The 23,733-nt window shown below is 47.5% G+C and overlaps 1 protein-coding gene across 3 annotated transcripts in view; it reads left to right on the top strand.

Moving 5' to 3' along the window:
• ZBTB44 (zinc finger and BTB domain containing 44) overlaps positions 1-23,733 on the top strand; it is a 149,736-nt gene that overhangs the window by 81,566 nt on the left and 44,437 nt on the right. The window contains exon 8 of one of the 3 annotated variants that reach the window (XR_013348586.1): positions 9,391-9,411. The exons of the other annotated variants lie outside the window; for them this stretch is intronic. The gene's annotated coding sequence lies outside the window, so the exon portion shown is untranslated. Of the gene's footprint in view, positions 1-9,390; positions 9,412-23,733 lie in introns of those variants that run through there. 3 annotated transcript variants of the gene reach the window in all.

Below are 23,733 nucleotides of genomic sequence, written 5' to 3'. Positions count from 1 at the left end.
GAGTGCCACTCCTGGCTCTGATCCTGACTCCCTGAGTGATTTTGGGCAAGTGTTTTCACCTTTTTGTGCCTTCATGTAGTCCGCCCCGCCCATCAGTAACCTGGGGAGACAACTTTTCTGCCTCACTGGCCTATTGCAAGAGTACATTAATTCATCTTTGTGAGAGGCTCAGGTACTGTGTTGACGGAGGCCATATAAGTGCCTGGATAGTTGCAATCTTTTCAGCTGACCCGTCTCTGTAGGCACAGCAGTTTGACTCAGCCTGTCAGAGAACACCCCTGCGTTTTGGGGAAGTTCAGATTCAGATTGAAACTCTTCAGGGCTCTAGTACTTATCGTAGGTTCCATAATGTGGGACGTACTTTGTATTCGTTCCACCTGTATGTAAATATGTCCCTTTGGAAGGGGGGTAAGGGGGAAGAGGTGATTCGTCCAGATTTCTGCAGCTGGCTGAGCCATCCTCATTTTGAGCAAATAAAATCTAGTAACTGAAGTAGGGGACTGGCACCTGGGTCTTCAGGGTTCTATTCCCACCACTGTCACTGACTCACTAAGTCACCCTGGGCAAGTCTCTTCACCTCTGTTGTACGTTTTCCCATCTGTAAAGCAAGGCTATTTGCCTGCTTCAGAAGGGATGTTGTGTTGCTTGATTTACAAACATGAACTACTACAAGATCATCTGATATAACAATAGCACTTAGCATTTTCTCAGCTGGAAATACTTTACGAAGATGGGTAGAGTATCATTATCCCATTTTACAGAGAGGGAAACAGAGGTACAGGGAGGCAAAATGATTTGCCCAAGGCCACAAAGTGAGTCAGTGGCAGAGGTATTAAAAGAAACCGTCTCCTGACTCCCATGCCCACTTCAAACAGTCCACAGCTACATTGAGGAAAGGGTCTATATCCAAATGAAACTTTGTATTACCATTTGGGATGTATTGTCAGGATTAGGGTTAGGTTGTATTTCTTGTGGCAAATAACTGGACGGCATCGGGTACAGGATTCTGTGTTGGAAGCATTTCCAGAGAGGCCAACCCCACTTTCCATACTTAAGTATTGACCCCTGTGTGTTCTTGGTTTAATTGGAGTTGATCTCCACAGTTCTGGTCCCGCCTACGTCCTCCCACCTCTGCCACCATTTTCTCCTTACTCAGACCATAGGGGTCTCAGGGTAGCTCCATTTGTCTCCTCCACTCACTCTTGACTTCACAGCTTTATCCAGGCTGTCCTGTATGCTTGGACCAGCTTTCAAACTCCTGGCTGCTGGGCTTTCCTCATTCTAGCCAGCTGTCATGGGCACATCTCACTCTGTGTCTGTTCGCTATCTTGTACCCATTTGTTCTCTGATGCATGCTTCAGGCCAGGGATCTTGTTGGCTTTTTGCTGAGCACGTTCTACCTGGTGTGAAAAGGCAGAACCCCTCGTCCAAATCTTACCCTCCTTAAGATGGCAAAACTCCCTTCTTACATTGCAAGCTGGTCAGGAAAGCAGCCATGTCCACTTCTCTGTCTGTATTGTATCTAGCACAACAAGGCCCAATCCTGACTGGGCCAATGGGCTTTATCCTGATAGAAGTAATAACTATGCTGAATAAGGACTAAGGTCTTGACGATTTGATGCATAGGAATAAGGGGGGGGATAAAACCTATTAGATCATCTAATCCCTTTCCTCAGCTATTGGAGAATTGTTTCCTATATTCCACTCTCCATTGTTTTCTCAAGTCTAATTATAAATGTACCCTGGGGTGGAGATTCCACCTCTGTCCTTGGGAAATTATTCCACAACCTATTAGGTCTCACCATTAGGAGTTTTTCCTGATATTCAGCCTAAATTTTCCCTTTCCTAATTTCATCCCATGACTCCTAGTTATACCCGCCCCCTTCTATTGTCCTAAATAATTCCACTTTCTGTAATGTTTATTTGCTCTGTATATCATGAGCAGTTTATGTTTTCTCCCTCACCCCCTCTTAATCATTTTCTCCTGAGTCAGTCCCTCCAGCCCCCTCTTCATTTTTGTGGTGGTTCTTGGAATCCCAGCTGGTGACAGTATTCATTACAATAACATCACTACCTTCAATGACTGTGAGAGATATTTGGGGGTTCAACCCAGAGCAATAAAGGATTGTGTCACTTCCTACTCTGCAACTCTGGCTGCCTTCAATGCTATGCTGTTGTGGTTCACAGCCCGGACACCAACAGCCAACCTACAAGCATGCAAGTCACAGTCTGGGTTCTACAGCCCGGTTACCTTTTGCAGAGACCCCATACACTCCTCCAGTCCCAAATTTCTCCTAAATTGTCTGCACTGTAGTGTCAAGTCCTGCTGACTGTAGCATACTCAGAACCTTACATTTGTTGCTCCTTTAAAGAGTCAGTACACTGCTCCTCATTCATTTAACTGGGCTTGACAAACACTTTCATTTCTAGCACAGCACTGCTCAAAAGCAAAACAAGTTTATTAAACAAAAAGTCCTAGCTTTAAGTGATACCAAGTATCAGGGGCCAAGACAGAAATGGTTACAAACAAAAACAGACTTCTAAACTAAAACTTAACTTCAGCAAGTTACAATCTTTCTCACCTGTATTCTGGGCCCAGAGACTTCCTCCCCCTTGCATGAAGGGCCCATATTCTGTGATTTCAAGAGGTCTGGCCTCTTGAACCCCCACCCCCAAGTGATGGATACCTATGGGGGCGGGGGTCTCTCTCCTTTCTTTTTATAGTGCAATATGCCTTTGAAATGTATTCTTTGAAAAGTAAACCCCGATAAAGTTCCTTTTCCCTGCTGGCTGTGGACACCTGGCTGTCAAGGGTAGATTCCAGGGTGTCCTCTCCCCCACTGGTGATTTTTACCATGCCAATGATCTCTCCCTGCAACCACCAATACAAATGAATAGCCCATTAAATTTGGCCACACTTGATTTGAGGTGTTGGCCTCTTTTCTTTGTTAGGAGAAAACCTGTTTTTCAACTCCTACTGGCATGTCTGGTTTGTAGACCTTTTAATCACAGACTTTAAAGCATCATACCAGTGAATGGCCATAAATCTTCATATAGTGTTATACGTACCTTTCACAATGATAATCAATCACCAGTGTGTCATTAGTTTTCAGAAAAGGCATACTCAATACACTTATAATACAGTATTGTATACAGTCAGTTAATTCATTTATCTATCATTTGTGGTTCAGACCCCTTGTTTCTATAGTTAAGAGGCTAGCTGCCCCACTGTAGGTTGATGGCTTTGTTTACCTTTTATATAAATGTACCTTGTGACGGGGTGCTCTACTCACCGCTAGGATGGCGCCTCCTCCCGGTTGTTCTGGGGGATAGCTCACAAGGTCAACACCCCGTCCCACGGTTGCACTCTGTCTCTCTAGCCCCTCTCTAACTCCACAAGCTGCTGTTGCCTTGTCATGACTCAGCCCTCTGGCCAGGTCACTATCTGCATTGTCCCTTTCTGGGGTATCAAAGTTGCCCTTCAGCAGTCCTAGGCAGTCTTCCCATTCACTGGGAGTGGTGCCTCTCCCTCAGTGGCTGGCAGGGAAACCTGGGCCCACTCTCTACCCCGGGGTTCTGCTTCAGGGACACTCTAAAAAGCAGGCAAGGTCTGTTCTCTTCTAGGCCTTACTGCCTTTGCCTGAGCCCTTTCCTACCTTCCTGGCTGCCCCTGGGCTTTACCAGCCCAAATTCACCTCCCTTCTCCTAGGGCGTGACAGCAGACTTTCCTAGCAGCCCTCTCTGCTTCCCATTTCCTGCCTTGATAGTCCCAGCCCAGCTGATTCATCCTCAAATGGGCTTCTTCATTCAATCTGGGGATTACTTAGCCACCTGGTTCCTCTCAGCTGTGGCCTGTTGGGTTAATTAGCTGCCTTCTTTGTCTTCATTTACCCTTTTTTCAGGGAAAGTGTGGGGTGGACACCCAATCACAGACTTCCATTGTTTCCGTTCAAAAAACCAGGTTGATCAGACAAGCAAATACACGTCTTTAGCTGAGACAGACTTTGCTTATGAATTGCTTTCCAAACCAAATTTTAAAAACATACTTCTGGCACATATCCATAACTCTTTGGACACACCCCATACATACATCACACAAGAATACTAATGGTCAGAGAGTTATGAGTTTTCCAATGATATATTACATGCCACCATTTGGGTATGTATGCATGACAACAGTGTGCTAGGTGTAGTGACTATGTCAGGCCTCAGAAGAGTGGCTCATGCAGAGCAGTGAACCACTAATGGGCCTCAGTGTCATACGATGTGATTTCTCTTAATCGGTCATGGACACTATTCTGGATATGGCATACCTGCAGGGGTGCCGGAACCAGAGGGCCCAGGGGGCCCATGGTCCTCCCACTTTTTGAAAGTGGAAGGGCCTGGCCTGTCCACTTTTCACCACAGGCCTCCCTCCCTTCCCATCTCCCACCCAGCCAGGTTGGCAGCAGGAGCCCATCTGGGGAGCCCGGGCAGCATGGGGCGCCGTGCTACGGATCCTCCCCCTGCCTGGGATAGGGGCGGGGGCCGAGAGCAGCCCCCAGCTCATGTCTCCGCTCCCCGTGCCCCCCGCCCAGGGCAGGTGGAGGGTCTGCATTGTGGCTCCCCACAATGTCCTGGCTGGGCTGCAGTTCTGAGGTCCTGTCCCTCAGTTGGAGCTGGGGCGGGGAGAGCCATGTGGGCAGCTGTAAAGAGCTGCAAAACCTCCACCTGCCCTGGGGGTGGGGGGTCCGCAAGGTGGAGACACAGGCCAGGGGCTGCTCTCAGACACACACACCCCCACCCCTATCTCTGGCAGGTGGATGGTCCATGGCTCCCAGCCTGCTCTCGCTTCTGGCTTGTCTGGGGCCTCAGGCGGAAGGGGCAGGGCGGGGCCATGGGAGGGCCTCTGGCCCCCCCACTTTTGGAAAGGCTCTGCCACCCCTGAATACCTGCCTAGGTACATATGCCATGTCTTCCCTGTGGAACACATAGGACCTAGGATGCACCTCCAGGTCACAGAGAGGATGCCCTTTTGAGGAATATATGCTGGGGCTCCGTTTTCAAATGTATGCCTTAATAGGGTGTCCAAATCCACCCTTTAGATTTTAAGATCATGTAGATGCCACCACAAAGCCATAGAATGGGTAAATGAAAATGTGAGCACCCAAACGTAAAATTTGAACTTCCTATTGCGTTGCCTACATTTGAAAGTTGGGCTCTATATGCCCAAAGGCATCGAAACAGTTAGGAGTTGAAGTTCAGGGCATGTTAGCAAAAGTGCTTCATATAATTAAGGAAACAGCTAGAGCCAGGCGAATAGTGGGGAAAATCTGTTTTGTGGACATTCATTTGTGTTCTAAAACTAATTTAGATTCAGCTGCATTCGCGAGCTTTTGATGTTCATTTCCTGGGAATATGCGAGGGGAATTCCTAGTGTGAATCCTGTTTTGTGACTGGTTAGGCAGCAGGTGTGCTGAGACCACTGCCAGTCCTGCTAGCCAGTATTGTTTCTTTGTGCTCTCCTATCTGTCTGTTGTCTCTTGTCTTATACATAAATTGTAAGCTTTTGAAAACAGGGACCTTCTCTTTGTTCTGTGTTTGTACAGCGCCTAACACAATGAAGTCCCAGGCCATGACTGGGACTCTGGGGGGCACTATGGCAATACAAATTAATAAGAAAGTGAGTTTTATGCTTGAATCCTCCATTCTATAAATGCAAAATTCTAATTATATATTTTGCTGCACTATTCACAGCTTTAGTTCTGAGTTTTCCAACCAGCAAACAAAACCCACACCATGTGACCTATATAACTAACCAATGCCACATGAAGCTTGAATATCAAGTATTGTAAACAATTGCTTGACAGTTTGGGGGATAAGTCTATGTCCGTTGATGGAATCCATTTTGGTTTTGCAAATGCCACATATTTCAAACTCCATTTTGAATGTCACCTTTGAGCGTGGATTTTGTTGTAGGAACGTCACACTTAGTGGAGAGACTGTGTCTGGGAAGCTGTGACAGAGAAATCAGGGGGCCACCAACTAATCTGCAATGGGTTTGCTACCAGCGGGGCCATTGACTTTGCGAGGACCCTAAGGAAGAGTGTATTCAAGAGTTTGTTGTGTGTCCATAGACGTGTGATTCTCTTGTGCTTCTTTAAGAGTACAATGTGTGTGCGTGTGCACATATGTGTGAGAAGTTCCTTTGCTAGGCCTGTGTTTCCTTCATTTACTACCACATTGTAACTAGGAAACGAGAGCTCTCACAGCCAGACAGACTAAGGGGAAACGTGTTTAAGCAACTGGGGGACTTGGAAGGACTGAGGCACTGGTTTCAGGGTCTCGGCATCCAGGCTGCAGGGTCCCACTCCCCAAAAAGGGTGTCAGAAACAGCATCTGCACCTGACCATGCATTTGAGGGACCCAGAGCTAGAAAGGGCGATCAGTTGTTACCCAGAGCCAGGGGCTTGGAAGCATGTGGGATCCAGTGGTTGGATCCAAACCAAGACTAGTGTCTGTCCAGAGAATGGGACTGGGCCAGGCTGTGACAGATGGTTATTGACACAGAGGGAAACTTTTGTGAATAACTTCAGAGTCAGGAATATCACCATCTGCTAATGAAAAGAAAAACATGTACAATTTGGCATAATACATTATTTGTTAGCAATTATTCACTTGGCAACAATGTTTTTGAGCTGTGTTCCTGGTTATCCCTTAAAAATTATTTAACGTTGTGGTCACAAATGGAGCAAAATGTAAAGTATTTGAATAGAACAGAGGTAGAGAAAGGAAGTGGAGGAATGAAATTAATTCAGATGCATGGGTTGACCAGAAGTGTTTAATGTCAATTGTTCATGAGGGGGTGTTTGTGATCGGGGGGGACGTGATACCATCTCAGATCACAGAACTTTCAGATAAATAGGGTTTTACTGTGTGAGTGGGGAGAATGGGAGTTGGTGGTATAAGCACAGAGGAAGCAAATGGGGACATGAGTCTATGGTAGGCTCAGATGAACAGGAAGGTCCTCTGTTACTGATGGAAACATAGCAAACATAGCAAACTGATGGAAACATAGCAAAAGCTTTTGCTTCACCTTGCTGCTGTCTGTCCCTCAGCTCAACATAGTGTCCTATTTTTACCATGTTTTGCCTGGGGCAATTTTGTAAGACTAAGACACGGTCTGAACAGCCACAAGCCTGTTTTACCTCACTGAGACTATCATTATCCTGAAATCGGAATTCATCACCCCGCCAATACCTTGTTTTAATGAGTAGGTTGTCTGTCTGCTGATGCTACAATGATAACAGAACCTCTGACTTCTTCGCAAAGTGCCTGTCATATTACGGAAAAGTGATTGGGGCCAGAGTTCTTGTATGGGGGCAGTGCCCTTGTTATGAATAACCAGGCAGACGCAGAGGGCTGTGGTGGATGTCTTTACTGTAACTCTCAACTCAGCTGCCTACTTGACGTTCACTTGAGGAGTGCGCCCAATAATGGTGGATGAATCCAGGAAAAGGAGGATAATCATGGAGGCATCTTGTAGATGGCTGTTATGCCTGCCCTGAATTGTTATTCTGGATGAGACTAATTGTCCATGTAGCCTACTATCTTGTCGCTGACAGTGGCCAGCACCAGGTATTCCAGAGGAAAGTACAAGGAACCCCATAATGTACAATTATGGAATAACCTGTCCCTCAGGGAAGTTTCTTCCTGACCCCCCAGCGATGAGTAGTTGCCTCATTCCCTGGAGCATAAGGATATTTTCTTTAAAAATTGTTATTCTAGCTAAGGTAGCTGGGGATGTTCTCATGTCCAATCCTTTCTCGGATTCTGCTAAACTGATGGCCTCAGTGATAGCATGTGGATGTCACAGGAAATAAGTTAGTATTATGTTGAAATATCCTTTATTAATTGTAGATTCAAGGAGTGAAATAGGTTACCACTGTGGATATTTGTGCTCATGGAAGTTACAAGTTAAAAGCCAGCAAAATGATGGACTTGTGACAAGCCAGGACAGTGGACATCTCTCTTGTAGATTTGGGATCTGCTATACCCTGTCAGAAGAGCTGTGGGGTTGCTTAACACTTACAGTTCTTCTGACAAGTGTCTGTCTTCACTTATGATAGAGGCTTTGGTCCTTGTATCCAACAGTAACAGAATCTTGCCTAGGGAGTTGTCCGTGGCACATGGTCAAAGATGTTTGCGTGGCGTAAGCCATGCTGAATGTCAAGTCATGTCGTCTTTCTGTGGCTCAGTTTCCCATATGGGAAATGGGGATAATGCTTCCTTTCCCCGTCCTTTTCTGCCTGGTCTCGGACGGTGCCTCGGACGGTGCACGGTGTCTCCGTGGCAACTACGGTTCTTGGGTGTATGAACGCGCCCTATGAGGACAGTGTTAGAGACACATGAAAGTAAACTCCCTTTAACAAGCCAGTGCAGCTAATTGAGTACATCTCCCTGTTGTTTTCTTTGTTACCCATGATGATTTATGACTCTCCCCTAACCTCCACCAGTTCCCACTGCTCTGATCTCTCCAAGGCCTTTTTTTTTTTTTTTAATATCCTTCCTTGGGTGTTTGCTATGTTTCCAACCAAGATGCTATCCACAAATCAGATCATGGTGGAATTTACACCAAAAAACTGGACACAGATGGAAATGAAGCATCCAGGTGAGGTACTTAACTTTTGCATTTAGTCAAAAAAATCCTCTGAAAATGCTTGAACACCTTGCCTGGACTGCACCTGGAAGCAATCCCTTCTGTAAGCCTGAAAGATGCTTCACCGGTGGGACTGAAGAAGTCTGCAGTGAACACCAGTTGCCTGTGGACCAGTGTCTTCTGATGATTGATCCCACTTGCCTATACACAAGACTCTGTCCCACCCATGTGCTATGTTGTTGTTCTCCTTGATGGGCTGTGTTTGACAGCCTAGCTCTAAGGGCCTTTTTTGTGTGTGTGTGTGAGTACCCTGTGTGGCAGCTGCCAGTTAACTGGGAGTAGAGGATGGCTGGCTGAATAACTCTTTCTTCTCGTTCTTGTCCATGGTTTCTCAGCACCCAGAGAGGGCACATCAAGCCTTATGCAATAGCTCACTGGTGCAGTTTCACTTGGGATTGGCTGGTTTCTGTAAAGTGCTTTGAAATGTTGGGCGAGAATTTGAAATATGCTGGAAGTACAGCAAAGCGTGATCACCTTGTCATTGTTACAACTCCTCCCAACCCATCCAACATTACAGTACTGGTGATGCTGTATGGAATCTGGGGGACACCTGTGGATATGAATATCAATACTGTAAAATTGCAATGAGTTATGCCAGATATGCCGTGTAAGATATCTGAAAAAATGTTAATAATTTGCCAGATCTGATCATCTCATTTATATGTGTATCACCTTTGTATTTTGGGTTATAGATATGTATGTCTGTATTTCAAATTTGGCCTATGCTTCTGGGTGACACCCCCAGAGAGTTTGGCATTAGCACTGCCTAGCCATTAAGGACCAACAGCTATACAATTGACCCACTGAGAGAAGGCAGATACACTTTGTGACTCAGCAAAGCATGCAGGGGCATGCCTATGGACAGAACTCTAAGGCCTCCAAGCCATGTGCTGGGCAGTTTGTGTTGGAAACAAACGAAGCACAGGCCACATGGCAAAAGACTATAAAAGGCAGCTGCATCTTCTCCATTTTGTCTTCAATCCTGTTTCTTACCTCTGGAGGAACTTAGATACAAACAGAAGCTCTGAATAAAGGACTGAATGACCCATCCAAGCTGTGGATGTGATCCAGAGGGACTTTTAAACCAGCAAACTCACCACTACTGCTAGGAACCTGATATGTGGACTTTGAAGTCTTTGTATATGTCTGACTCTTTTACCGTTTAACATCTCTCTTCTTTCTTCTTTCTTTATAATAAACCTTTAGTTTTAGATACTAAAGGATTGGCTGGCAGCATGGTATTTTGGGTAAAAGCCAGACCTATACTGATCTGGTAATGTGGCTGACCCTTTGGGGTCAGAAGAACATTTTGTATATGTGAGCAGAGTTTTTTAAATAACTTCTCACTGTACTGGACCTAGGTGCTGATTGGGAACCAGAGAGCTGGAACACAATAAAGTGGGGACTGTGTGATTTCTTTTTTGCTTCTTGGTAACCAGTGTGGGGGATCAGAAGCACAGTTTGTGACTGGTTGGGGAGTTTAACTTCAGTGTTACCCACCAGTCTTGGGAGTATCTACTCTCCCTTGTGCAGCCTGTCCTGACCTTGGCATTTCCAGTGAGGGCTGCCCCAGGCACCACTGGTCATAGTACCCACTAAGCAGTCTGAGATTTCTGCTCTCAGCTGTTCATGGTCTGTAAACCACTTTTTTCTTCCCTTTGGGAATTCCTAGAATCACAGAAATTAGAGATGGAAAAGATCTATGAGGTCATCTGGTTCATCCACCTCCTCCTGGGGCAGATTTGTTCCCTACACTATATTTTCCTGTATTTTGTCCAGTTTTCAGTGATTTAAGCAATGGGGCTTCCATCATTTCCCTTTGGGGACTGTTCCACAGCCTGGCAGACCTCTCACCATTAGGAAAGTTTTTCCTAATGTTCGACCTAACCGTTCCATTTCTTAACTCCATCTCCTGGAACGACGAGGAATACAAAATATAGCATTTTGCTGAGAATTAGTTACGTGAGACCTTCTATCATCTTACTCTCTAGGTGTCAATCTTACATTTGTGATTTACCCTTTTCATGCCAGTCAAGTGAACGTAAGAACAGCCATACCAGGTCAGACCAATGGTCCATCTAGCCCAGTGTCCTGTCTTCTGACAGTGACCAATGCCAAGCGCTTCAGTAGGAATGAACAGAGCAGGCAATCATCGAATGATCCATCTCGCTGTCGCCTACTCCCAGCTTCTGGCAGTGAGAAGCTGGGGACACCCAGAGCATGGGGCTGTGTCCCTATGTTGGCTAATAGCCATTGATGGACCTATCCTCCAGGAACTTGTCTCGTTCTTTTTTGAACCCTGTTATAGTTTTGGCCTTCACAACCACCCTGGCAACATGTTCCCCAGATTGTCTATGCTTTGTGTGAAGAAATACTTCCTTTTGTTTGTTTACAACCTGCTACCTATTAATTTCATTGTTTGTTTTCAACCTGCTACCTATTAATTTCATTTCAACTTCTGTTATGTAAAAGAGCAAATAACACTTCCTTATTCACTTGCTCCACACTAGTCATGGTTTTACAGACCTCTATCATATCCTCTATTAGTCATCTCTTTCCAAGCTGAGTCTTTTTAATCTCTCCTCATATGGAAGCTGTTCCTTACCCTTAATCATTTTTGTTGCCCTTCTCTGTACCTTTTCCAAGTCTAAAATAACATTTTTGAGATGAGGCGACCAGAACTGCAAGCAATATCCAAGGTGTGGGCGTACCATGGAATTCTAGACTGGCATTATGATATTTTCTGACCTCTTATCCATCCCTCCAGTCCAGTGGAAACCGCACCAAGTGTTGCACCCCGTTTGCCCAGGTACAAGTCTGTTCTACACTGTCTTGTTGCTGATGATTTGAATTTAATGTTGCTAAAAGGCAGTAGCGTGACAGAGTCAAAACTTTTATCCATGAAATAGGGCTGGCCAGAGCAGAAGCAGTGTAGCTGTCCCATCCCTTAGCTGAGCAGCTGGGGTTGGCTGATGAGTGATTACTTGAACGAGTTGGCAGTAAATTATAAACAGGCAGGATGCTTATTAATTAAACTGATAGAACGGTAGAGAACGTTACGGTCTTCTGAATACCTGGGAGCACTTGCAGTTCTACCCCTATCCCTGAGGCTGTCTCAGAGCCTTTCCGTAACCTAGTCTGTCTCCTCTGGGTAACAGAGGTGAACTCTCGGCCATTGCTCCTAGGTAGCTGGGCCTTACGATTTCAGCTACCTGGTAGCTGCCACCTCTGCCCCTTTCAGTCAATCCCAGTGTTTTCACACAAAGCACACTTAACCTGTGGATCTTGATGCTGTAAGATATCACTGGGGCCAAGACTAGCAGGGTTCAATGAAGGATTGATCACTATATATGGATAACAAGAATATCCACATTTGTTGCAGTTAGGGCTTAAAAATCCCGAGGTTTGGAAGGCCACCCACTTCAGGACATAAGCCAATTTCTAATAGCTGAAGATCAGGAAGAAAATTTCTCTGTGAGCCGGTTATTCCATCACGGACTATTGCAGGATTTCTTCCACATTCCCCTGAAGTATCTGCTGTTGGCCACTGTTGAGGTCAGAATATTGAATGAGATGGACTGTTGGTCTGATCCAGTTTGACAGCTGTTTTATTTAGGCTTTGCCTCTGCTTAAACATCCCCATCAGGAAGTAGGTGTTTCCTTTCCCGCTTCTTCTTCTTCCTGTATTACCTGAGAAGCTATTGATTTTTCTGTTTGGGGGAGGGGGAGTTAATCCTGTCTGTGCTGCCCTTGCCACTTACCTGACAGGGTGACTCTATCTACTTTAGTGTAAAATACAACCTGCTAAATGGATCAGTCACTACAGGGTAAAGCCGCTTCCCAGGACCTAATCTTGTATTCATTCTGGAGAGCCCTCTGCCTGGGATGGTTTAGAGTAGACCACAAATCCTGCATCTTGGCAGGGGGTTAGACTAGATGACCCTTGCGGTCCCTCCTCACCCTGTGGTTCTGTGATTCTATAATTAATTCTTTTCAACATTTGCTTTGTTTTATTTGTGTAACGAAAAACGGTAGTGTAATTTTAGGAAATGTAGCACAATTTGGCCAAAGAGGAGCCAGTGGAAGAGTAAGTGAAAACAGTGAAAGCTAGTAATAATTAAGGCTGTGATTTAGTCATGGAAGTCACAGAATCCGTGACTTCCAAAGACCTCCGTGACTTCAGCCAGCACCAGCACCAGGGAGCTGCAAGATACCCCTGCTGCCCCGGGTGCCGGGAGCCCCACACAGCTCCCAGCCACTGCAGGTGGCAGGGGGGACCCCCGCTCTCCCTGGCTGCCCTGTGCGATGGGGGGAACCCCAGAGCTCATGGTGGCTGCTGGTGGCAGGGGGAACCCCCACAGCTCCAGGCCGCTGTGGGTGGCATGGGGACCCCCATAGCTCCCTGCTGCCATGGGTGGCAGGGGAACCCTTGCAGCTTCCAGCCGCCCTAGCGGCAGGGGGGACCCCCACTGCTCCTGGCCGCCCCAGGCGACTGGGGAACTGCAGAGCTCCTGGCGGCTGTTGGTGGCAGGAGGAATCTCCACAGCTCCAGGCTGCCGTGGGTGGCAGGGGGGACCGCCGCAGCTCAGAGCCACCAGCGGAGCGGGACCCTGGAGCTTCGAGCCCACACAGGTGGTGGGGGCCCCTGGAGCTCCCAGCCCACACGCAGCTGCCCAGACTTAGTCCCCATTTTGTCAGGGATATTTTTAGTAAAATTCAGAGACAGGTCATGGGCTTCCATGAAATTTTCATTATTGCCCATGCCCTGTCCATGACTTTTACTAAAAATATCCATGACAAAAATCTTAGCCTTAGTGATAATACGTATAGGTTGGCTGGACAAAGGATGAAACAGGAGACCCATTTAAGTATTTCCAAGAGCCAAATGCCAAGAAGGGTGAGAAATTGCTTAGGCCGGGACAAGAGGACGGAATCAGGAGTAATGGGATGGAATCAGGCAGAATGTCAGGGCATGTTTCCTAATGGTCAGTTTTGTGCAACTATGGAACGGTCTCCCAAGATGAGTGGTGGAACCTCTAAGTCAGACTGGGGAATAAAACATAGGGAACAATCTTGCATTCACCACCTGGGGTGGAGCAGATGTTCTAGTAGGTCTTTTCCATCCCTCACTTGCATTGTCCTCAGTCTTACTGTAACTGGTGTGGGACTGGATGAGTGAACGAGCGAGTTTGTTGGGGCAGGGAATCACAGCCCAGGTGTTGGGAGACAAAGCCAATGAACATGACTAAACAGCTTCATAAAGCAGAACCACGGCTGGGTGAATCAGAGTCAGACTTTCCTGCAGGAATGTCCGATAATGGTGTGCACACAATTGAGATCACATTTTTAGCAGGAGCTGGCTGCAATATGAGACTCAGTCATCTGGCAGCAAGTTGCTTATTGCTGTCTCCGAGGCAACCCTTGGACATTGTGCATGTTGTCTTCTCTCTTACTGTAAGCCCGGCAGATGTGAAAGGCTTTACCCATGCCAGTGAACCTTTACCGGACAGCTCTGCTGTGACAAATGGTATGACCTTGCACAAAAGATTCATCGGTTTTAAGGCCAGAAGAGACTATTATGTTCATCTAAGGTCTGTTCCTCCTCTGTCTGTCTGTCTCTAGCTGATGTCAGCGACAAAAAGCTTCACTTCTTCCTCTAGCTACCTCTGAGAGTGAGCTGGAATCTACTCCCTGGGCATCATCTACTATCTTGTTTACAAACCCACTGGAGACAGATATCCCTGGGGTATAGCAGTGTACACAGAGGCGTTTATTAATAATGCTGATGCATGAGGTGAAAAGAGCCCAGTTCAGCCGTCAGGTCCCATGGTGAGTTTGCCAGGCCCACAGTTGATAACTATTTATAAACCAACCATAAACCCAGGGTTGTGAGTTCAATCCTTGAGGGGGCCATTTAGGGATCTGGGGCAAAAAAAATTGGGGATTGGTCCTGCATTGAGCAGGGGGTTGGACTAGATAACCTCCTGAGGTCCCTTCCAACCCTGATATTCTATGATACTATGATCTCTGAAATGGAGAAAAGGGAGACCCTACAAACATGCAACTCGGACAGTCACGAACGTAAACACCCGTGCGCATTAATCTGCAGTGCGAGGCTGCCCCAGAAATTGTGGTGTCTGTGCATAGAACTGGGTGCTTGGGTTCTAGCCCTGGCTTGGCCTCAGGTTTGGGCAAGTAACCGCCTCTGTCTTTGTTTCCCCATCTGAGTACATCAGTGTTACCTCACACACAGGGCTGGGGGCTCCACATGTGCTTCTCATACACTCCCCCAGGCTGCTCAGAGCTCTTCTCGTTTTGCCTGAGGCACACGAGGCAGAGCAAAGAGCAGCGAAGTGCTGAATCAGAATGGGTTCAGTGCCTGGCATTCCTTCCAAGCAGCCAGTAAGAGAGGAGATGGAAGGTATGAGAATTGCTTTTCCCTTGCCTCTAAGCAACCGAGTGCAGGCAGAGAGTACATAACCGTGGAAATGTGTCATGATGCGGCTTTGCAGTGACACAATCAAGGTGCAGAAGTCCTTAAAGGGACACCACTGCCCGATTAGCTGTCTAGTTCTCTGAGTGGAGTACTGCTGACAGAGGATATAATACCACCTTCTTCACAGGGGTGCCAGGGTGCTTAACAAATGTTTGTAAAGGGCTTGAAGAGCACTGATGCCGCAGAACAGGGGCGGCCAACCTGGGGCTCCGGAGCCACATGCGGCTCTTCAGAAGTTAATATGCGGCTCCTTGTCTAGGCACCGACTCCGGGGCTGGAGTTACAGGCGCCAACTTTCCAGTGTGCTGGGGGGTGCTCGCTGCTCAACCCCTGACTCTGCCACAGGCCCTGCCCCCACTCCATCCCTTGCCGCCCCCTCCCCAGAGCCTGCCGTGCCCTCGCTCCTCCCCCTCTCCCCCAGAGTCTCCTGCATGCCATGGAACAGCTGATGGGGAGGGAAGGGGAGGCGCTGATTGGCAGGGCTGCTGGTGGGTGGGAGGTGCTGGGAGCACGGGGGGAGCTGACGTATTACTGTGGCTCTTTGGCAATGTACATTGGTAAATTCTGGCTCCTTCTCAGACTCTGGTTGGCCACCCCTGCTGCAGAAGGACAAATAACTGACCCAATTCCCGCGATTGATTTATAGTTCAGACAGGCATTGTTGCGCGGCCGAGATGGAGCTGAAATGGGGGTATGTGTGCGTCGAGAAAAAATACTGACCTTCTGCACTGAGCTTATAAAGGGATCCCGATCTCGTGAAAGTATCAATATAAATAAGTGGCCTTCTATCTTTGACTAGTAAGAGGCCCATGAACTGCTTCTAAACATGTCCGCTAGTATGACAGTGTCCGTGCCTTCCTTGGCGTGTGCTCAACACAGCCAGACATACCATCAGCAAGACTTCCCCTAACCAAACCTTCCCCTTTCACGGTTCAAGTATGACTTTCGGGGGTGGGGGAATTCAGGCCTTCTCACTCCTTCCAGGATTAGAAAACAATCCGGGCTGCTGACATCAAGGCTTCTAGCATCTAGTGTTCCCACCTGTCAGTGAGAAGAGAAGAGCCGGGAAATGCAGGGGCCGTGCATGCAGGAATACATGGGAGGAGTCTCTGTGCTCGACAAAGGCAGTGTAACCCCATCTTCTGCGCTCTGAGAATGCTGGGCTCTTAACGTTCTGGGCTGGCAGGAGGCCAGGGAAAAATCCGTTGCATAAGAGAAAATGAAAAGTTGTAAAACTCCTACACTGAAGCTGAAGTCAGCTGGAAGTTATGAGTCTGATCCTGGGAAGCATGGCACATCCTCAGCTTCTAATAGCAGCTCCGTGCTGCCCGGGCCCTGGGTGTTCTGCCAAGCTAGGGAGACCAGACAGCAAATGTGAATAATCGGAACGGGGGTGGGGGTTAATAGGAGCCTATATAAGAAAAAGACCCCAAAATCGGGACTGTCCCTATAAAATCGGGACATCTGGTCACCCTATGCTAAGCCCAGGCTCCCCCTCATCCTTCGTGAAACTTCTGAGATTGGAATTCTGTCCACACACAAAAAAGACAGTCGTAGAATTACAGCTGCTAACCAGAAAGCAGCCTGGCCCAATCACACCACAGCCAGTCTCGCAGGGTCGGATTGCTAATGGTTTGATTGCATTTTTGTCCTCACTTACTGGGAACCCTCATTCAGCTGCCACCCTCCCAGCAACTCTGTAAGGAGCTGGCATTTTATAAATGATGGGCCAGGTTCTGTACCTCTTAGCACCTGACTTGGCAAATGGTCCCATTAAACTCAAGGGTCAGAACCAGCCGCCCTCTCTCCCTCTTGATCATGATTTGTACTACGATGCCCATGTGAAAACGTAAACGGGAATAAGAGCCACTCCCTCCCCTTCCCATCCAACATTTCCTGCTCAGACCTTGAATTCAGGGCTGCCTGCTTCCTTACTCCTTGTCCAGAACGCATGGGTGAGAGAGAGCTGGGTGTAGGCTGAGCCTTGGCTCCACTCTCAGTGGCCGGCACAGATCAGCCATTGATGGGTGCAATAAAAATCTGCTGGTATAGGCCACCCCTAACCTGGGGCAAGGAGCAAATGAGGATGAATTGTGACCTACGCTGGTAGACAATCTCCTATCCCGGTGTCCTCATTCGAGGCCTGCTTCTGCTATCCTTACTTGTGTTATGTAGCATCTTATGTCTTGTTGATTTCAGTGTGGGTTTACAGAGTAAGGCTCGATGCGCTGTGAATAAGGAGGGGAGAATCTTGCCCACGGTTCTTACCAATGAGGGCTGCAGGATTTGGCTCAGGGTTTGCAAAAGCATCTTGAGTTCTTCCGGGGTGACAGGTACTCTAGATATATGGCATTCTCATTTACACTGCCTTATGATTGTCCTAGGAATAAAAAATATTGTCTCTATCTTAAACCTGTTTGAGTATCAGGGAGCTAGATGCAAACCTGAGCTGCTTCATTTGCTCAGGTACATTTGCTCACCTATTATTTTTCAGCAATAACAGTAGTTAGGAAATCCCATATTGGAGTTGTGAGCCCTACCTTCTCCCCAATCAGATTCTGGCTATCTGGACTAGACATGCACAGCTCTGCCAGTGACCTCAGCTGCAGCATCTCTTGCTAGTCCAGTCCTGGGTTTCTCCTGAGCCAAGTCTGCCACTTGTGCCAAAGAGTGGGGATGTGTTTATTTAGACATGCATCCTCCAGGGACCAAGCAGATGCCACCAAATCAGTTTAAGGTGTGACACAGGCCTGGTACTCTGAGCCTGAGTCTCCCCAAGTCTCCCAAAGCAACCAGTGAGAGAACTGATGGAACCCATTGTTGCATTACATTGAGGATCAGAGCAGAGAGAAGGCTTAGAGGGGTGGCGATGCCTGCCACTCCACCTCTGAGGAGCTGTAACTCAGTGATACTTGGGAGAATATCACCCAACAGGAAAGCCAAATGAGGCTGGAGTATGCAGCATTTACACTGAGCTGTCAGCCGCGATAAGATAAGAGCCTGAGTGTGAAATAATGAATCTGCCTGGCAGGTTGAGATAATTGTTTTTGAGGGATGTTATGGAGACTGTCCACTTATGTCTTGGCTGCTAAGGTGGCTTCTTCCCGCATCTCCCCATCAGCGAGCGGGGAAATGTGTTTTGGAAATGGATCGCTTCAAGTGAAGTGGCCGACAGACACATTACAGTAATTCTCCTCTCATGGATGCGCTCCTTGATGGACCCGTGTTTCCCAAAGAACAGTTAGATCAGCGACGCTAACTCCAGACAGAGATTCTACTGCCTTGCAATGTCCCCAGAATGAACTGGGAGGAGAGAGGAAGCAACATCTGGGCTGCTGCTCTCCAAGTGAGGCATGCACAGAAATAAATGGGCTTGTGCATGGTCCCCTTGCTTAATCAAGCTCATAAGTGAAATATAGGGAAGGAGATAGGTTAGTGCTGAAGCACATGTAGGGCCTGATACAAAAGGGTGGTGTAAAAGCCGAGCTGTATGGGAGAGAATATTGCCCTCTAGGGGCTGTGGAACAGGTAGGATGAGAAACCTACTGCAGTGTGGTTCTCCTTTAGCTCACATGCTAGGGCCTGCGCTTTTGGAGCAGGAGGACCTGAGTTCTATCCCCATTCTTGCCATGAAGTTCTGAATAGCTAAGGTTTGGAGCTTACCCTGGCCTGCCCTCTCCTGGCTAGAAATTGAATGTCCTTGTTAGCCCCACAGTGTGCGGGCATATGAGAGGGATGACACCCCACTTCTGGTTGCAGCCAACAGATGGCAAAAGCTTTATGGTCCCTCACCAAAGGCTTTTAAGCAAAGTAAGCTGTCATGGGATAAGAGGGAAGGTCCTCTCATGGATGGGTAACTGGTTAAAAGATAGGAAACAAGGGTAGGAATAAATGGTCCGTTTTCAGAATGGAGAGCTGTAAATAGTGGTGTCCCCCAGGGGTCTGTACTGGGACTGGTCTAATTCAACATATTCATACAAGATCTGGAAAAAGGGGTAAACAGTCAGGTGGCAAAATTTGCAGATGATACAAAACTACTCAAGACAGTGAAGTCCCAGGCAGACTGCGAAGAGCTACAAAAGGATCTCACAAAACTGGGTGACTGTGCAACAAAATGGGAGATGAAATTCAATGTTGATAAATGCAAAGTAATACACATTGGAAAACATAATCCCAGCTATACATATAAAATTAGCTGTTACCACTCAAGAAAGAGATCTTGGAATCATTGAGGATAGTTCTCTGAAAACATCCACTCAGTATGCAGTGGCAGTCAAAAAAGCAAACAGAATGCTGGGAATCATTAAGAAAGGGATAGATAAGACAGAAAATACCATGTTGCCTCTATATAAATCCATGGTACGCCCACACCTTGAATACTGCGTGCAGATGTGGTCGCCCCATCTCAAAAAAGATATATTAGAATTGGAAAAGATTCAGAAAAGAGCAACAAAAATGATTAGGAGTATGGAACAGCTTCTGTATGAGGAGAGCCAGGGCCAGCCAAGAATGGGCGAGGGGGAAGGGAGGTGGGCATCAAAGCTGACAAGTGTTGGCACAAAGGCCAGCTAAGCATGAGAGTCAGAATCAGCCAAGCAGAAGGGCAGCTGGCACCATGCCACCTTTTGAGCAAACTGAATCACTCCTTGAGTACCCGCTGTGTGTGCGCTAGTTACGGCCAAGGCTTTGGACTAGGCAGCGCATGGGGATGGCATTTATCCATCACACTAATGCCAGTATATGGAGAAATGTTTCTTTCAACAAGTCTGGTGCCCTCACGCGGCAGCTTTCCTCTCCTCCCAGTGTGTTTCTATCTCTCTACCGGAGCCACTGGCGAGCATGAAGCCTTCATTGGTTGCACAGGGCAAATATTCTGTGCGTTAATGGAGAACTTTTCCTCTGCAAGCTTCCAGAGCTCTCTACACACTTCAGGCCAAACCCTGAGACGCACTTAGCACCTGCCATACCCACAGACTCCAGCTGGATCCACAGGCACCCAGAACCCCTTAGGATTTGGTCCTTAAAATGCAGGGAGCACCAGTGAACATAGGTGCTGGAACTAGGGGTATGGGGGAGTGCTGCTGAACCCCCTGGCTTGAAGTGGTTCCCATTCTATCCAGGGTTTACAGTTTGGTTCAATGGCTCTCAGCACCCCTCATTATACAAATTGTTCCAGCATCCCTGCCAGTGAAATGCAGCCACCTCCAAAGTGGAACAAGGTAACTGTTGCTATGTCAGGGTTTAGGACACAAAGTGGAGAAGAATCCTGTATCCAATTAAAACTGCAGGGGGCGGGGGTTGGGGACACGGAACATAATTGTCCATCTTGGCCAGAACAGGGGAACTCAGAAATATACCTAGATTTACTCTGAAAGGGAAGCCCGCATGGTCATTTTGTCTGGCCCTTCCAAGTCATGGGAAAATCTTTTCCATGTAACCATGTACACCTGGGATATTTTCCTTGGTTTGATTCATCATGTGTAATTTCTCCAGAGGGCCCTGTGCAGTTTCACAATCACTCACAATCTGTTTGGGGGTTGTTCTTGGTCTGGGCATGGTTGCTTTGGGTCCTGCTCCTAGTGTTCTCACTCACCTCTAAGGGATGCAGCTATTTCCAGCTACCGTCTGCAGATCTCGTTAGGGTTTCCTCCACCTCCCAGCAGTGTGAAATGCTGTCAGCTCCCCGTTCCCTGACCCTTTTGCCTGAGTGGGCTTTTTGGGGTTAGAGGCCGCACCGATGATTGCTTTGGGATCCTTGATCTCTTTACTTTTCTCACCGTTTCTAAGGCGACCGATGCAATAAGAGCTGAACATCAGTCCCCCTTGTATATTTTGTGTGTGGACAGGTCTGAGTCTCTGCTTCGCCTCCCAGTTACTTCCTCTGTTGCCCTCGGGTTACATAAGCCTCTTGCCTCCCCCATTCTCAGTGTTACTGTTAAACGTCTCCAGCCATGAGCACAGCAACCACTCACCCCTAACGGCTTGACATACAAAGCGGACCGAACACTGTGCTTACATTGCTGCTGATTTATTTAGGCCGACGCAAGTGGGCAAATGGCCAGCCCGGAGCGTGGCCTCAACAGACCCTTTGCAGTTTCTTTTTTACTTTAGACTAAGCTGAGTGGTGGTGAGAAGTGCCAAACTGACAGCCCCACAGACGGGGCTGCCTTGTCTATCCACAGAGCAAAAACAGACATGGCAGTGACAGGGCAAGCTTCCCTCACACACAACCCCACCAAGTGTGCCTTTGTCCTGACAAGGACCATCTGCCTGGAGGGACAAAAGACTAGTTCTGTTTCCATGCCTTTGGGTGTGAGGCTCCTGCAAACCCACCCCAGAATAGAGGTCACCCACCACTCAAAGAGATCATTGAATTCCAGCTGTCACAGACAGTGCTTTCCTCAGGGGTCCTTCAAGGGGGCTTTAGAATAGCTACAGCACAGGTATCTGAACAATTACATCGTCGTACTGCCATTGGATAAGCCAGGATTCTGCTTCCTGGCTGATGGAAATTAGTCTGGTTTGGAAGGTGACAAAGTAAGGATGTCTTAGGAGGTTAAATACAATGCTTTGCAGTTGACCCACAGCTGAGTTAAGGAGATTTGGCCAAGAGTCAGTGGCTAGCTACCTTCACTGACCTCTAACTGGAATCAGGGTCTACGATTCAGCACAGCAATTGTTACGTTTGTGGACGGGATGGGATGATGGGATTGCCTACGATGGCGTGTAGCCGATCTGCAACTGCTTGTAGCAAATATCTCCAATGGCTGCTGATGGGACACTAGATGGGGAGGCTCTGAGTTACTACGGAGGATTCTTTCCCAGGTGTCTGGCTGGTGGGTCTTTCCCACATGCTCAGGGTCTAACTGATTGTCATATTTGGGGTTGGAAAGGAATTTTCCCCTCGCTCAGATTGGCAGAGACCCGGGGTAGGGGTTCGTCTTCCTCTGCAGCGTGAGGCACGGGTCACTTGCAGGTTTAAACTAGTGTAAATGGTGGATTCTCTGTAACTTGAACTCTTTAAACCATAATTTGAGGACTTCAGTAACTCAGCCAGAGGCTAAAAGTCTATTACAGGTGGGTGAGGTTCTATGGCCTGCAATGAGCAGGAGGTCAGACTAGATGATCATGATGGTCCCTTCTGACCTTAAAGTCTCTGAGACTCCTTGAGAGAAACAGCAGCTTCAGAGCAAAGAAGATGGGAAACACCCCAATACATAAAGACACCAAGGCCCTGAGAACAGCACCAGCAGCGACTGTGGAAAATAGAGAAGGATCTGAGACCCAAATATTCAGATCCAGATAGGGATTCTCCCCCACCCAAATTTGGCCATGTTTGGGTCAGAGTTTTATTTCTGCCAAATTCACATCCTGATTCAGGTTCCACATCAGAATCTACCCTCTTCCCTCTCTAGTTCAGGGCTGTTTAGATCCAGGATCATCTCTAGCGGGAGCAAGTCAGTCATTATATATGCTGTCAGGCTTGAACCTGGAGCTAAACAGAATGAAGGAACTTTCCAGACTGATTCAGTTCTATTTCCATCCCCTTTCCCTCTGAGAGGTCTATTTATTTACCTGACAATGTCTCCCAGCTGCTGTGAACTGCACATGTCCCTTCAACACACAGTGTTGAGTACATTTGTTTCCCTGTAGAGTTTCTCATACTTCCTCTGTGCTCTCCAGGTGCTGTCTCACATATTGTCTGCCACCACCCCCTTGGCTTGGAGAGAGGAAGGGACGTGGATTGCAGGATGGACACCTGCCCTTTAGGTGCCCCTCTGTTCACCATCTCAACCGTCCGAGATGTTTCTCAGCAGGCAGGATAGCCAGGAGCCCTTTTTAGTATGGCAAAGAGAGACATCTAGTGGGAGATGAAGTAAATATGATTTTTAACATCTTCCTTTTTCCACATATAAGTAGAGAAGATGTGAGTGGGTCTGAGAGAAGGTGTGTACGTCAGACTGAGTTTTGGGGTAGTCGTGAACTTAGCCGTTGTCTGTCTGGTTCTGCTCTGAAGCCCGGATGCTTAGTCGTTAGGACTCCGCATTGTCCAGTTTGACTCTCTGCTCCTCAGACTGGGAGCTCGGTTGGGGCTGCCCTGGTTTCCTTTGGGGTTAGTTAATTGCATTGCCATGTAGGAGAAGTAGGTTGGATGTCCAGCCATAATATGTTGCTCTTTTTCAGGCTGGTTCTGAAGGGCCAGCCGCATGACCTGTCTCTTGTGGCTCACAGGCTTGCGCTTGAATAACCCAGCAATGACCAAGGGGTTTCTTGCTTCCCATTGAGCTGTTTGAATGGCTCATGTGACATCCACAAGGACAATATTTTCGTATTCTCTTGAAGAAACCAAATAGCTTAGTAAATTTCATACTAGGATTGGACATTAGTAAGGGTAAGAAAGTAGTAGCGACAGTGACGCTAACGAAGGTAAATATTGCAAGGCTTTTATGCTTTGCGGGCATTAGCCAATCACCAGCTGGGGAGGAGTCCAGAAAACATCTCCCTCCTCCACTGGTGATCTGTGAGGCTAAATGAGCAG

The sequence above is a fragment of the Eretmochelys imbricata genome, chromosome 22 (assembly GCF_965152235.1).
Source record: "Eretmochelys imbricata isolate rEreImb1 chromosome 22, rEreImb1.hap1, whole genome shotgun sequence".
NCBI classification, from domain to species: Eukaryota; Metazoa; Chordata; order Testudines; family Cheloniidae; genus Eretmochelys; species Eretmochelys imbricata.
The sequence above is the reverse complement of the archived record's forward strand: the minus strand, read 5'-3'. Positions and strand labels throughout refer to the sequence as shown.